Consider the following 19,700-nt stretch of genomic DNA (forward strand, 5'->3'; position numbering starts at 1 on the left):
ACACTCACACACATAGACACTCACACACACAGACACACACACACTCACACAAACAGAAACACACACTCACTCACACACACAGACACACTCACACACACAGACACGAACACACACAGACACACACACTCACACACACAGACACACACACACATACGGACACACACACTCACACACACAGACACACACACTGACACACACAGAGACACACACACAAAGACACACACACACTCACACACACAGACACACACACTCACACACACAAGGACACACACACTCATACACACACAAACACACACACACACACTCAGAAACACACACACTCACACACACACAGACACACACACTCACACACAGACAGACAGACACTCATAAACAGAGACACACACACTCACTCACACACCCACAAACACACACAGTCACAAATAAACACACACACACTCACACACACACACTCACACGCAGACACAAACACTCACACACACAGACACACACACTCACACGGACACACACACGCACAAACTCAGACACACACACACAGACACACACTCACACACACACAGATACAGACACACACACAGACACACACAAACACACACACAGACACCCACACTCACAGGCACACACAGACACACACACAAACACACTTACACAGACATACACTCACACACAGACACACACACACAGTGACAGATACACACAGACACACACACACACTTAAACTGACACACACAGACACAGACACACACACTCGCACAGACACGCACACACAAACACTCACACACACAGTTACACTGACACACAAACAGACACAGACACAGACACGCACACTCGCACAGTAACACTCAGACACAGACATACACACAGACACACACAATCACACACACAGAGACACACAGACAGACACACACACTCACACACACAGACACAGACACACACACACACAGACACACACAAACACACACACAGACACCCACACTCACAGGCACACACAGACACACACACAAACACACTTACACAGACATACACTCACACACAGACACACACACACTGACAGATACACACAGACACACACACACACTTAAACTGACACACACAGACACAGACACACACACTCGCACAGACACGCACACACAAACACTCACACACACAGTTACACTGACACACAAACAGACACAGACACAGACACGCACACTCGCACAGTAACACTCAGACACAGACATACACACAGACACACACAATCACACACACAGACAGACACACACACTCACACACACAGACACAGACACACACACTCACACAGACACACTCACAGACACAGACACACACACTCACACACACACACACACTCACACACACACACAGACACACACACTCACAGACACCCACAGACAAACGCACACACACACTTACACAGACACACACACAGACACAGACACACACACTCACACAGATACACACACACAGACCCAGACACACACACTCACACGCAGACACAAACATTCACACACACAGACACACACACTCACACACACAGACACACACTCACACAAACACACAGACACACACACTCACACACAGACACACACACACTCACACGCAGACACAAACACTCACACACACAGACACACACACTCACACACACACACTCACACACACAGACACACACACTCACACGGACACACACACGCACAAACTCAGACACACACACAGACACACACTCAGACTCACACAGATACAGACACACACACTCACACACACAGACACACAGAAACACACACACAGACACCCACACTCACAGGCACACACACACACACACAAACACACTTACACAGACATGCACTCACACACAGACACACACACACACTGACAGATACACACAGACACACACACACTTAAACTGACACACACACAGACACAGACACACACACTCGCACAGACACGCACACACAAACACTCACACTTACACTGACACACACACAGACACAAACACATAGACACAGCCACACACACACACAGACACACACACTCACCGACACACACTGACAAACGCACACACACACTTAGACAGACACACACACACACAGACACACACACTCACACACAGAGCCACACACACCCACACACACACACGCACACAGACACAGACACACACACACCGAGACACACTTACACTGACACACACACACACACATAGACACAGACACACATACACATACACACACACTCACACAGACACACACACACACACACACAGACACACACACTCACACACACACAGACACACACACAGACACACACACAGACACACACACACTCACACACACACAGACACACACACACTCACAGACGCACACACACACACTTACACTGACACACACACAGACACAAACACATAGACACAGCCACAGCCACGCACACACAGACACACACACTCACCGACACACACAGACAAACGCACACACACACTTACACAGACACACACACACACACACTCACAGACACACACACTCACACACAGAGACACACACACAGACACAGACACACACACTCACACAGTCACACACACACGCACAGACACACACACACTTACACACACACTCACACACACACATACACACACACTCACACACAGAGACACACACACTCACACGGACACACACACGCACAGACTTAGACACACACACACAGAGACACACTTACACTGACACACACACACATAGACACAGACACACAGACACACATACACATACACACACACTCACACAGACACACACACACACACACACAGACACACACACTCACACACACACAGACACACACACAGACACCAACACACACAAACACACACACGCACACTCACAAACACACACACTCACACACACAGACACACACACTCACACACACAGACAGACACACACTCAGAAACAGAGACACACACACTCACTCACACACCCACAAACACACACAGTCACAAATGAACACACACACACACCCACTCACACACACACACACTCACACACATAGACACTCACACACACAGACACACACACACTCACACAAACAGAAACACACACTCACTCACACACACAGACACACTCACACACACAGACACGAACACACACACAGACACACACACTCACACACACAGACACACACACACATACGGACACACACACTCACACACACAGACACACACACTGACACAAACAGAGACACACACACAAAGACACACACACACTCACACACACAGACACACACATTCACACACACAAGGACACACACACTCATGCACACACAAACACACACACACACACTCAGAAACACACACACTCACACACACACAGACACACACACTCACACACAGACAGACAGACACTCATAAACAGAGACACACACACTCACTCACACACCCACAAACACACACAGTCACAAATAAACACACACACACTCACACACACACACTCACACGCAGACACAAACACTCACACACACAGACACACACACTCACACGGACACACACACGCACAAACTCAGACACACACACACAGACACACACTCACACACACACAGATACAGACACACACACACAGACACACACAAACACACACACAGACACCCACACTCACAGGCACACACAGACACACACACAAACACACTTACACAGACATACACTCACACACAGACACACACACACAGTGACAGATACACACAGACACACACACACACTTAAACTGACACACACAGACACAGACACACACACTCGCACAGACACGCACACACAAACACTCACACACACAGTTACACTGACACACAAACAGACACAGACACAGACACGCACACTCGCACAGTAACACTCAGACACAGACATACACACAGACACACACAATCACACACACAGAGACACACAGACAGACACACACACTCACACACACAGACACAGACACACACACACAGACACACACAAACACACACACAGACACCCACACTCACAGGCACACACAGACACACACACAAACACACTTACACAGACATACACTCACACACAGACACACACACACACTGACAGATACACACAGACACACACACACACTTAAACTGACACACACAGACACAGACACACACACTCGCACAGACACGCACACACAAACACTCACACACACAGTTACACTGACACACAAACAGACACAGACACAGACACGCACACTCGCACAGTAACACTCAGACACAGACATACACACAGACACACACAATCACACACACAGACAGACACACACACTCACACACACAGACACAGACACACACACTCACACAGACACACTCACAGACACAGACACACACACTCACACACACACACACACACACACTCACACACACACAGACACACACACTCACAGACACCCACAGACAAACGCACACACACACTTACACAGACACACACACAGACACAGACACACACACTCACACAGATACACACACACAGACCCAGACACACACACTCACACGCAGACACAAACATTCACACACACAGACACACACACTCACACACACAGACACACACTCACACAAACACACAGACACACACACTCACACACAGACACACACACACTCACACGCAGACACAAACACTCACACACACAGACACACACACTCACACACACACACACTCACACACACAGACACAGACACACACACACCGAGACACACTTACACTGACACACACACACACACATAGACACAGACACACATACACATACACACACACTCACACAGACACACACACACACACACACACAGACACACACACTCACACACACACAGACACACACACAGACACACACACACTCACACACACACAGACACACACACACTCACAGACGCACACACACACACTTACACTGACACACACACAGACACAAACACATAGACACAGCCACACAGCCACGCACACACAGACACACACACTCACCGACACACACAGACAAACGCACACACACACTTACACAGACACACACACACACATTCACAGACACACACACTCACACACAGAGACACACACACAGACACAGACACACACACTCACACAGTCACACACACACGCACAGACACACACACACTTACACACACACTCACACACACACATACACACACACTCACACACAGAGACACACACACTCACACGGACACACACACGCACAGACTTAGACACACACACACAGAGACACACTTACACTGACACACACACACACATAGACACAGACACACAGACACACATACACATACACACACACTCACACAGACACACACACACACACACAGACACACACACTCACACACACACAGACACACACACACTCACACACACACTCACAGACGCACACACACACACACAGAAACACACACACAGACACACACACACACTCACACACACACACAAACACACACACTCACACACACAAGGACACACACACTAACACACACACTCACACACACAGACACACACACACAGACACGCACACACTCACACACACAGAGACACACACACACTGTCACACACACTCACACACAGATACGGACACAGACACACACACTCACACACAAACAGACACACGTACATACAGACACACACACACTCACACGCAGACACAAACACTCACAAACACAGACACACACACACTCACACACACAGACAGACACACTCACAAAAACACACAGAATACCACAGACACAGACATACACTCACACATACACAGACACACACACTCACACACACCCACAGACACACACACAGACACACTCACAGACACACTTACAGGCACACACACTCACACACACAGACACAGACACACACGCACACACACTCACACACACAGACACACACAGGCACTCACACACTGACGCACACACAGACACACACACACACTCACACACACAGACACAGACACACACACTCACACAGACACACTCACAGACACAGACACACACACTCACACACACACACACTCACACACACACAGACACACACACTCACAGACACCCACAGACAAACGCACACACACACTTACACAGACACACACACAGACACAGACACACACACTCATACAGACACACACAAACACAGACCCAGACACACACACTCAGACACACACACAGACACACACTTACACTGACACACTCACACACAGACACAAACACACAGACACTGAAAAACACACTCACACACACAGACACACACACACACAGACACAGACACACACACACACAGACAGACACACTCACCGACACACACAGACAAACGCAGACACACACTTACACAGACACACACACACACAGACACACACACACACTCAGAGACACACACAGACACACTCACACACAGACATATACACACACATTCACAGACACACACACTCACACACAGAGACACACACACAGACACAGACACACACACTCACACAGTCACACACACACACGCACACACACACACACTTACACACACACTCACACACACACACATACACACACACTCACACACACAGACACACACACTCACACGGACACACACACGCACAGACTCAGACACACACACACAGAGACACACTTACACTGACACACACACACACACATAGACACATACACACAGACACACATACACAGACACACACACTCACACAGACACACACACACTTACACACACACACATACACACACACTCACACACAGAGACACACACACTCACACGGACACACACACGCACAGACACAGACACACACAGAGACACACACTCACACACACACAGACACAGACACACACACTCACACACAAACAGACACACACACAAACACACACACAGAAACACACACTCACAGGCACACACAGACACACACACACAAACACACTTACACAGACCTACACTCACACACAGACACAAACACACAGACACAGACTTACACACACTCACACACACACAGACACAGACACACACACTCAGACACACACAGACACACATACACACTTACACTGACACACACACAGACACAGACACACACACTCACAGACACACAGACACACACACACACAGACACAGACACACACACTCACACAGACACTCACTCAGACACAGACACACACTCACACACACACAGACTCACACACAGACACAAGCACATAGACACAGACACACACATTCACACACACAGAGACACACACACACTGTCACACACACTCACACACAGATACGGACACAGACACACACACTCACACACAAACAGACACACATACATACAGACACACACACACTCACACGCAGACACAAACACTCACAAACACAGACACACACACTCACACACACACACACTCACACACACAGACAGACACACTCACAAAAACACACAGAATACCACAGACACAGACATACACTCACACATACACACAGACACACACACAGACACACTCACAGACACACTCACAGGCACACACACTCACACACACAGACACAGACACACACGCACACACACTCACACACACAGACACACACACACGCACTCACACACTCACGCACACACAGACACACACACACACAGACACAGACGCACACACACACAGACACACACACACACAGACACAGGCACACACACTCACACACACAGACACACACACAAACACTCACACACACAAACACACACAATCTCACACACAGACACACACTCACAGACACACACACAAAGACACACACACTCACACACACATTCGCACACACAGACACACACACAGACACACACACTCAGACACAAAGACACACACACGCACACAGAGACATGCACACACTCTCACACACAGACACAAGCACACACAGACACACACACCAACACACACACAGACACACACACACACAGACACCAACACACACAAACACACACACGCACACTCACAAACACACACACTCACACACACAGACACACACACTCACACACACAGACAGACACACACTCAGAAACAGAGATACACACACTCACTCACACACCCACAAACACACACAGTCACAAATGAACACACACACACACCCATTCACACACACACACACTCACACACATAGACACTCACACACACAGACACACACACACTCACACAAACAGAAACACACACTCACTCACACACACAGACACACTCACACACACAGACACGAACACACACAGACACACACACTCACACACACAGACACACACACACATACGGACACACACACTCACACACACAGACACACACACTGACACACACAGAGACACACACACAAAGACACACACACACTCACACACACAGACACACACACTCACACACACAAGGACACACACACTCATACACACACAAACACACACACACACACTCAGAAACACACACACTCACACACACACAGACACACACACTCACACACAGACAGACAGACACTCATAAACAGAGACACACACACTCACTCACACACCCACAAACACACACAGTCACAAATAAACACACACACACTCACACACACACACTCACACGCAGACACAAACACTCACACACACAGACACACACACTCACACGGACACACACACGCACAAACTCAGACACACACACACAGACACACACTCACACACACACAGATACAGACACACACACAGACACACACAAACACACACACAGACACCCACACTCACAGGCACACACAGACACACACACAAACACACTTACACAGACATACACTCACACACAGACACACACACACAGTGACAGATACACACAGACACACACACACACTTAAACTGACACACACAGACACAGACACACACACTCGCACAGACACGCACACACAAACACTCACACACACAGTTACACTGACACACAAACAGACACAGACACAGACACGCACACTCGCACAGTAACACTCAGACACAGACATACACACAGACACACACAATCACACACACAGAGACACACAGACAGACACACACACTCACACACACAGACACAGACACACACACACACAGACACACACAAACACACACACAGACACCCACACTCACAGGCACACACAGACACACACACAAACACACTTACACAGACATACACTCACACACAGACACACACACACACTGACAGATACACACAGACACACACACACACTTAAACTGACACACACAGACACAGACACACACACTCGCACAGACACGCACACACAAACACTCACACACACAGTTACACTGACACACAAACAGACACAGACACAGACACGCACACTCGCACAGTAACACTCAGACACAGACATACACACAGACACACACAATCACACACACAGACAGACACACACACTCACACACACAGACACAGACACACACACTCACACAGACACACTCACAGACACAGACACACACACTCACACACACACACACACTCACACACACACACAGACACACACACTCACAGACACCCACAGACAAACGCACACACACACTTACACAGACACACACACAGACACAGACACACACACTCACACAGATACACACACACAGACCCAGACACACACACTCACACGCAGACACAAACATTCACACACACAGACACACACACTCACACACACAGACACACACTCACACAAACACACAGACACACACACTCACACACAGACACACACACACTCACACGCAGACACAAACACTCACACACACAGACACACACACTCACACACACACACTCACACACACAGACACACACACTCACACGGACACACACACGCACAAACTCAGACACACACACAGACACACACTCAGACACACACAGATACAGACACACACACTCACACACACAGACACACAGAAACACACACACAGACACCCACACTCACAGGCACACACACACACACACACAAACACACTTACACAGACATGCACTCACACACAGACACACACACACACTGACAGATACACACAGACACACACACACTTAAACTGACACACACACAGACACAGACACACACACTCGCACAGACACGCACACACAAACACTCACACTTACACTGACACACACACAGACACAAACACATAGACACAGCCACACACACACACAGACACACACACTCACCGACACACACAGACAAACGCACACACACACTTAGACAGACACACACACACACAGACACACACACTCACACACAGAGCCACACACACCCACACACACACACGCACACAGACACAGACACACACACACCGAGACACACTTACACTGACACACACACACACACATAGACACAGACACACATACACATACACACACACTCACACAGACACACACACACACACACACACAGACACACACACAGACACACACACTCACACACACACAGACACACACACACTCACAGACGCACACACACACACTTACACTGACACACACACAGACACAAACACATAGACACAGCCACAGCCACGCACACACAGACACACACACTCACCGACACACACAGACAAACGCACACACACACTTACACAGACACACACACACACACATTCACAGACACACACACTCACACACAGAGACACACACACAGACACAGACACACACACTCACACAGTCACACACACACGCACAGACACACACACACTTACACACACACTCACACACACACATACACACACACTCACACACAGAGACACACACACTCACACGGACACACACACGCACAGACTTAGACACACACACACAGAGACACACTTACACTGACACACACACACATAGACACAGACACACAGACACACATACACATACACACACACTCACACAGACACACACACACACACACAGACACACACACTCACACACACACAGACACACACACAGACACCAACACACACAAACACACACACGCACACTCACAAACACACACACTCACACACACAGACACACACACTCACACACTCAGACAGACACACACTCAGAAACAGAGACACACACACTCACTCACACACCCACAAACACACACAGTCACAAATGAACACACACACACACCCACTCACACACACACACACTCACACACATAGACACTCACACACACAGACACACACACACTCACACAAACAGAAACACACACTCACTCACACACACAGACACACTCACACACACAGACACGAACACACACACAGACACACACACTCACACACACAGACACACACACACATACGGACACACACACTCACACACACAGACACACACACTGACACAAACAGAGACACACACACAAAGACACACACACACTCACACACACAGACACACACACTCACACACACACTCACACACACAAGGACACACACACTCATGCACACACAAACACACACACACACTCAGAAACACACACACTCACACACACACAGACACACACACTCACACACAGACAGACAGACACTCATAAACAGAGACACACACACTCACTCACACACCCACAAACACACACAGTCACAAATAAACACACACACACTCACACACACACACTCACACGCAGACACAAACACTCACACACACAGACACACACACTCACACGGACACACACACGCACAAACTCAGACACACACACACAGACACACACTCACACACACACAGATACAGACACACACACACAGACACACACAAACACACACACAGACACCCACACTCACAGGCACACACAGACACACACACAAACACACTTACACAGACATACACTCACACACAGACACACACACACAGTGACAGATACACACAGACACACACACACACTTAAACTGACACACACAGACACAGACACACACACTCGCACAGACACGCACACACAAACACTCACACACACAGTTACACTGACACACAAACAGACACAGACACAGACACGCACACTCGCACAGTAACACTCAGACACAGACATACACACAGACACACACAATCACACACACAGACAGACACACACACTCACACACACAGACACAGACACACACACTCACACAGACACACTCACAGACACAGACACACACACTCACACACACACACACACACACTCACACACACACAGACACACACACTCACAGACACCCACAGACAAACGCACACACACACTTACACAGACACACACACAGACACAGACACACACACTCACACAGATACACACACACAGACCCAGACACACACACTCACACGCAGACACAAACATTCACACACACAGACACACACACTCACACACACAGACACACACTCACACAAACACACAGACACACACACTCACACACAGACACACACACACTCACACGCAGACACAAACACTCACACACACAGACACACACACTCACACACACACACACTCACACACACAGACACACACTCACACGGACACACACACGCACAAACTCAGACACACACACAGACACACACTCAGACACACACAGATACAGACACACACACTCACACACACAGACACACAGAAACACACACACAGACACCCACACTCACAGGCACACACACACACACACAAACACACTTACACAGACATGCACTCACACACAGACACACACACACACTGACAGATACACACAGACACACACACACTTAAACTGACACACACACAGACACAGACACACACACTCGCACAGACACGCACACACAAACACTCACACTTACACTGACACACACACAGACACAAACACATAGACACAGCCACACACACACACAGACACACACACTCACCGACACACACAGACAAACGCACACACACACTTACACAGACACACACACACACAGACACACACACTCACACACAGAGCCACACACACCCACACACACACACGCACACAGACACAGACACACACACACACACACACAGACACACTTACACTGACACACACACACACACATAGACACAGACACACATACACATACACACACACTCACACAGACACACACACACACACACACACACACAGACACACACACTCACACACACACAGACACACACACAGACACACACACAGACACACACACACTCACACACACACAGACACACACACACTCACAGACGCACACACACACACTTACACTGACACACACACAGACACAAACACATAGACACAGCCACAGCCACGCACACACAGACACACACACTCACCGACACACACAGACAAACGCACACACACACTTACACAGACACACACACACACATTCACAGACACACACACTCACACACAGAGACACACACACAGACACAGACACACACACTCACACAGTCACACACACACGCACAGACACACACACACTTACACACACACTCACACACACACATACACACACACTCACACACAGAGACACACACACTCACACGGACACACACACGCACAGACTTAGACACACACACACAGAGACACACTTACACTGACACACACACACATAGACACAGACACACAGACACACATACACATACACACACACTCACACAGACACACACACACACACACAGACACACACACTCACACACACACAGACACACACACAGACACCAACACACACAAACACACACACGCACACTCACAAACACACACACTCACACACACAGACACACACACTCACACACACAGACAGACACACACTCAGAAACAGAGACACACACACTCACTCACACACCCACAAACACACACAGTCACAAATGAACACACACACACCCACTCACACACACACACACTCACACACATAGACACTCACACACACAGACACACACACACTCACACAAACAGAAACACACACTCACTCACACACACAGACACACTCACACACACAGACACGAACACACACACAGACACACACACTCACACACACAGACACACACACACATACGGACACACACACTCACACACACAGACACACACACTGACACAAACAGAGACACACACACAAAGACACACACACACTCACACACACAGACACACACACTCACACACACACTCACACACACAAGGACACACACACTCATGCACACACAAACACACACACACACACTCAGAAACACACACACTCACACACACACAGACACACACACTCACACACAGACAGACAGACACTCATAAACAGAGACACACACACTCACTCACACACCCACAAACACACACAGTCACAAATAAACACACACACACTCACACACACACACTCACACGCAGACACAAACACTCACACACACAGACACACACACTCACACGGACACACACACGCACAAACTCAGACACACACACACAGACACACACTCACACACACACAGATACAGACACACACACACAGACACACACAAACACACACACAGACACCCACACTCACAGGCACACACAGACACACACACAAACACACTTACACAGACATACACTCACACACAGACACACACACACAGTGACAGATACACACAGACACACACACACACTTAAACTGACACACACAGACACAGACACACACACTCGCACAGACACGCACACACAAACACTCACACACACAGTTACACTGACACACAAACAGACACAGACACAGACACGCACACTCGCACAGTAACACTCAGACACAGACATACACACAGACACACACAATCACACACACAGAGACACACAGACAGACACACACACTCACACACACAGACACAGACACACACACACACAGACACACACAAACACACACACAGACACCCACAGTCACAGGCACACACAGACACACACACAAACACACTTACACAGACATACACTCACACACAGACACACACACACACTGACAGATACACACAGACACACACACACACTTAAACTGACACACACAGACACAGACACACACACTCGCACAGACACGCACACACAAACACTCACACACACAGTTACACTGACACACAAACAGACACAGACACAGACACGCACACTCGCACAGTAACACTCAGACACAGACATACACACAGACACACACAATCACACACACAGACAGACACACACACTCACACACACAGACACAGACACACACACTCACACAGACACACTCACAGACACAGACACACACACTCACACACACACACACACACACTCACACACACACACAGACACACACACTCACAGACACCCACAGACAAACGCACACACACACTTACACAGACACACACACAGACACAGACACACACACTCACACAGATACACACACACAGACCCAGACACACACACTCACACGCAGACACAAACATTCACACACACAGACACACACACTCACACACACAGACACACACTCACACAAACACACAGACACACACACTCACACACAGACACACACACACTCACACGCAGACACAAACACTCACACACACAGACACACACACTCACACACACACACACTCACACACACAGACACACACACTCACACGGACACACACACGCACAAACTCAGACACACACACAGACACACACTCAGACACACACAGATACAGACACACACACTCACACACACAGACACACAGAAACACACACACAGACACCCACACTCACAGGCACACACACACACACACACAAACACACTTACACAGACATGCACTCACACACAGACACACACACACACTGACAGATACACACAGACACACACACACTTAAACTGACACACACACAGACACAGACACACACACTCGCACAGACACGCACACACAAACACTCACACTCACAGTTACACTGACACACACACAGACACAGACACACACACTCACAGACACACACAGACACACACACAGACACAGACACAGACACAGACACGCACACTCGCACAGTAACACTCAGACACAGACATACACACAGACACACACAATCACACACACAGAGACACACAGACAGACACACACACTCACACACACAGACACAGACACACACACTCACACAGACACACTCACAAACACAGACACACACACTCACACACACACACACACTCACACGCACACAGACACACACACTCACAGACACCCACAGACAACCGCACACACACACTTACACAGACACACACACAGACACAGACACACACACTCACACAGACACACACACACAGACACTGACACACACACAGACACACACTTACACTGACACACTCACACACAGACACAAACACACAGACACTGAAAAACACACTCACACACACAGACACAGACACCCACACTGACACAGACACACACACACAGACACAGTCACACACACTCACACACAAACACCGACACACACACACTTACACTGACAAAGACACAGACACACACACTCACAGACACAAACACACACACTTACACTGACACACACAAAGACACAAACACATAGACACAGCCACACACACACACAGACACACACACTCACCGACACACACAGACAAACGCACACACACACTTACACAGACACACACACACACAGACACACACACTCACACACAGAGCCACACACACCCACACACACACACGCACACAGACACAGACACACACACACCGAGACACACTTACACTGACACACACACACACACATAGACACAGACACACATACACATACACACACACTCACACAGACACACACACACACACACACAGACACACACACTCACACACACACAGACACACACACAGACACACACACAGACACACACACACTCACACACACACAGACACACACACACTCACAGACGCACACACACACACTTACACTGACACACACACAGACACAAACACATAGACACAGCCACACAGCCACGCACACACAGACACACACACTCACCGACACACACAGACAAACGCACACACACACTTACACAGACACACACACACACACATTCACAGACACACACACTCACACACAGAGACACACACACAGACACAGACACACACACTCACACAGTCACACACACACGCACAGACACACACACACTTACACACACACTCACACACACACATACACACACACTCACACACAGAGACACACACACTCACACGGACACACACACGCACAGACTTAGACACACACACACAGAGACACACTTACACTGACACACACACACACATAGACACAGACACACAGACACACATACACATACACACACACTCACACAGACACACACACACACACACACAGACACACACACTCACACACACACAGACACACACACAGACACACACACACTCACACACACACTCACAGACGCACACACACACACACAGAAACACACACACAGACACACACACACACTCACACACACACACAAACACACACACTCACACACACAAGGACACACACACTAACACACACACTCACACACACAGACACACACACACAGACACGCACACACTCACACACACAGAGACACACACACACTGTCACACACACTCACACACAGATACGGACACAGACACACACACTCACACACAAACAGACACACATACATACAGACACACACACACTCACACTCAGACACAAACACTCACAAACACAGACACACACACACTCACACACACAGACAGACACACTCACAAAAACACACAGAATACCACAGACACAGACATACACTCACACATACACAGACACACACACTCACACACACCCACAGACACACACACAGACACACTCACAGACACACTTACAGGCACACACACTCACACACACAGACACAGACACACACGCACACACACTCACACACACAGACACACACACGCACTCACACACTGACGCACACACAGACACACACACACACTCACACACACAGACACAGACACACACACACTCACACAGACACACTCACAGACACAGACACACACACTCACACACACACACACACACTCACACACACACAGACACACACACTCACAGACACCCACAGACAAACGCACACACACACTTACACAGACACACACACAGACACAGACACACACACTCATACAGACACACACAAACACAGACCCAGACACACACACTCAGACACACACACAGACACACACTTACACTGACACACTCACACACAGACACAAACACACAGACACTGAAAAACACACTCACACACACAGACACACACACAAACAGACACAGACACACACACACACAGACAGACACACTCACCGACACACACAGACAAACGCAGACACACACTTACACAGACACACACACACACAGACACACACACACACTCAGAGACACACACAGACACACTCACACACAGACATATACACACACATTCACAGACACACACACTCACACACAGAGACACACACACAGACACAGACACACACACTCACACAGTCACACACACACACGCACACACACACACACTTACACACACACTCACACACACACACACACATACACACACACTCACACACACAGACACACACACTCACACGGACACACTCACGCACAGACTCAGACACACACACACACACATAGACACATACACACAGACACACATACACAGACACACACACTCACACAGACACACACACACTTACACACACACACATACACACACACTCACACACAGAGACACACACACTCACACGGACACACACACGCACAGACACAGACACACACAGAGACACACACTCACACACACACAGACACAGACACACACACTCACACACAAACAGACACACACACAAACACACACACAGAAACACACACTCACAGGCACACACAGACACACACACACAAACACACTTACACAGACCTACACTCACACACAGACACAAACACACAGACACAGACTTACACACACTCACACACACACAGACACAGACACACACACTCACAGACACACACAGACACACATACACACTTACACTGACACACACACAGACACAGACACACACACTCACAGACACACACAGACACACACACAAACACACTTAGACAGACATACACTCACACACAGACACAGACACAGACACAGACTCACACACACTCACACACACACAGACACACACACACACAGACACAGACACACACACTCACACAGACACTCACTCAGACACAGACACACACTCACACACACACATTCACACACACAGAGACACACACACACTGTCACACACACTCACACACAGATACGGACACAGACACACACACTCACACACAAACAGACACACACACACACTCACACGCAGACACAAACACTCACAAACACAGACACACACACACTCACACACACACACACTCACACACACAGACAGACACACTCACAAAAACACACAGAATACCACAGACACAGACATACACTCACACATACACACAGACACACACACAGACACACTCACAGACACACTCACAGGCACACACACTCACACACACAGACACAGACACACACGCACACACACTCACACACACAGACACACACACACGCACTCACACACTCACGCACACACAGACACACACACACACAGACACAGACGCACACACACACAGACACACACACACACAGACACAGGCACACACACTCACACACACAGACACACACACAAACACTCACACACACAAACACACACAATCTCACACACAGACACACACTCACAGACACACACACAAAGACACACACACTCACACACACATTCGCACACACAGACACACACACAGACACACACACTCAGACACAAAGACACACACACGCACACAGAGACATGCACACACTCTCACACACAGACACAAGCACAC

This window comes from Hemitrygon akajei, chromosome 28, assembly GCF_048418815.1.
Source record: "Hemitrygon akajei chromosome 28, sHemAka1.3, whole genome shotgun sequence".
Lineage (NCBI taxonomy): Eukaryota > Metazoa > Chordata > Chondrichthyes > Myliobatiformes > Dasyatidae > Hemitrygon > Hemitrygon akajei.